Genomic DNA, 3216 nt, shown 5'->3' on the forward strand with positions numbered 1-3216 from the left:
AAATGAAAAAAAAAAATATCTGGTTAAAAATAAGAAAAAAATCCGATTTTTTTTTAAATAAAAAAATTAACAACCCTGGTAGTAGTAGTAGTAGTAGTAGTAGTAGTAGTAGTAGTAGTAGTAGTAGTAGCAGTAGTAATAGCAGTAGTAGTAGTAGTAGTAGTAGTAGTAGCAGCTGACGCCCGTCTTGGTATCTGTTGAATAATGTGTCCGTAGAGTTTTCCAAGCCACTTCCGTAACGAGCTCTTTGTCTTGTAGCCGTTGGAAAGTTGTGGATCTGGTGAACATCTTGCCGAGAAACCTTATGTGATCAGTCTGCTCGTGATACATCTACAGATTTCTCCTTGGCCGCCTCGCAAAACATACGTATTAAAGTGATCCTTTAAGATGGTTATTATCTATAGATAAAATATTCATTCATCTTTCTCACCATCACTTGACGGAGTATAATGAATGACCGGAATATGATGAATCATTTGCCAAATTGAACAAAGGAGAAGGAAGGAAAGGACTCACACCCCTCCACACATTTATATAACTCCTTTTCTTTACGAACATTTATCAGTGAGTCAGTGAGTCGGTAGTGAAGATATACATACATCTGTACCACGTCGCCTTATTCTATCCTCGTTCTTTTTCTGGTGTACTTATTTTGGTGCTCACATGCTTCATCCTTTCTAATTTAATTTTGTATATTGAATTTGTTGGAGTAATTTACTTATGGAGTCATAATAACACCTTTCCTACCCCCCCGTGTGTTATTTTTTTGTATTAATTTTTGTATTAATTCAACGGCCATTTGCAACATATCAACGCCTCCACATTGATAGAGAGAGAGAGAGAGAGAGAGAGAGAAATATTCAAGGAACTAAGATCATTTAGGACGAAAAATCATATTACTGAAACACACACACACACACACACACACACACACACTGCACTTTTATGCTTCTTTATTGATACAAACGAGAACAGGTGTGTGTAAACTGGATGATGAGAAACAAGAGGAGAGAAAAGGAAAACTGAAAATGTTTGTTGCTGTTTCATGAAGAATAATTAGAAAAATGTATGAACAAACGAGACTAGATTGTTTACTCTCATGACCTAACGCTAAAAAGAAAAGTAACGAGTAGGCGAGTAAGAAAATTGAGAGAGGTGAAAAGCGTAACAGGTTTCCGTAATATAACAGAAATACAGGTGTGTAAGGTATCTGCTTCTCGCCGACACGTGTTTCAATACACATTCTTCCTCCTGAAGGTTGAAATAAAAGGGACGTAAAAAAAAAGAGATCCAATCAGTAGCAATGTATCTTCCTTGGCTATTATGCAAAAAACTGAGTATTGCACTGGAAATAAAGGAGTTGGAGTAATGATCATATTTATCTTCTGCTTTAAAAATGTGAAAATATGCTTTGGAGCAGAATATAGAGAGAGTGGAATGAACTTATAATAGATATATTCTTCCGTTAAATAGTGGAATGAGAACCCCTTGCATATTTATTCCTTTTTAATATACAATACAGAAAATAACACACGGGGAGGTAGGAAAGGTGTTATTATGACTCTATAAGTAAATTACTCCAACAAATTCAATATACAAAGTTAAATTAGAGAGGATGAGGCATGTGAACACTACGTATCACCAAAATAAGTACACCAGAAAAAGAACGAGGATAGAATAAGGCGACGTGGTACAGCCGTATATATAATCGGACCAGTATATTCTGTCTCAGAGTAAAAAAAAAAAAAAAAAAAAAAACTCAGCCGAATCAGAAAATGTGTAATGAAATCAGAATAAGAATAGTTCCGCTAAAAAAAGTACAACAGACAAATATATCGAGGTAGAAAAAGTGTAGTTTGGATTCTGTGATTAGATTCATCCGATAAAAAGAAGTAAAAAAGAGACAAAAAATTGAAATAGAAAAGATGTTAAGATAATACAACAGAAAAAAACAGTGAAAAAGGACAAAAATGGAAAAAAATGCAGTGGGCAATTAATAAAAGGAAGGAACTCTAACGAAAACCTGCCGAAAAAATAACCTGAACAGACAATTCAAACAAAAAACTAAAATAGTGGCGGCTCAAAATACAATAAAAGACCTTTAATCCGTATTTTTTTTCCCTTCCTCGAGTGTTTGGAGAATTGGTGCATTATATTTCATCACACCAGCAAGGCCTCACCCCCCGGCACCATGGGGGGGGGCAGGGAAGGGTCACAGTGCTGCACCTCGACTCTTTCTTAATACTCTTTTCGCGCCTTCTGAAGTTTGAATTTTATTTTACTCATTTTGGAATGTAGTTTTCCGCTTTTCCGTTTTTTTTTATGATACTTGTTTATATTGTCATTATTCCTCCTTTCATTCTTTTGTTCACTACCTTTTCCTCCTTCTCTTCCTCCTTCTCTTCTTCCTCCCTCCTCCTCCTCTCTCTGTTTTTTGTAGGGAGGACGAAAAAAGAGAGAAAGAGGGATGAGGGAGGTGGAGGAGGGCGTAGGCTGAAAAGACTTTGATATTCTTTTATCAATATTTTGATCCCTCCAGTAACCCCCAAAGGAAGGGAAAGGCAATATTTGAGGGATGGAGAAACATTCGCGACTTTCTGAAACTTTTAAGATTATTTTGTGAATCTGTTACTGTATTGCCATTGTCTTTCTTCCCTAGGGTGGTAGGTTGATAGTTTGAAAATAAACAATTTCGATGATTTCGGTGTTAATAATGAATGAGGTTAGTGTACAAGGGATGGTTACTTTTGTTTGAATAGAGATTTTTTTTTCTTTTTTTTTGTAGTTACCGATGGGTGACGTGAAGGTAATAGTGTTTGAAATGGTAATGAGAATATAGAGATGTTGATAACGATAGTTTTAGAACTTAAGAAATGGTAGTAGTGGTAGTGGTAGTAGTAGTAGTAATAGTAGTAGTAGTAGTAGTGTAGTAGTAGTAGTAGTAGTAGTAGTAGTAGTAGTAGTAGTAGTAGTAGTAGCAGTAGCAGTAGTAGTAGTAATAGTAGTAGTAGTCGTAGTAATAGTAGGAGTAGTAGTAATTGTAATAGTAGTAGTAGTAGTAGTAGTAGTGGTGGTACTAATAATAGTAGTCGTAGTAATAGTAGTAGTAATAGTAGCAGCAGCAGCAGCAGTAGTAGTAGTAGTAGTAGTAGTAGCAGTAGTAGTTGTAGTAGTAGTAGTCGTAGTAATAGTAGTAGTAATATTAGCGGTAGGAGT

The sequence above is a fragment of the Eriocheir sinensis genome, unplaced genomic scaffold (assembly GCF_024679095.1).
Source record: "Eriocheir sinensis breed Jianghai 21 unplaced genomic scaffold, ASM2467909v1 Scaffold29, whole genome shotgun sequence".
Classification (NCBI taxonomy): domain Eukaryota; kingdom Metazoa; phylum Arthropoda; class Malacostraca; order Decapoda; family Varunidae; genus Eriocheir; species Eriocheir sinensis.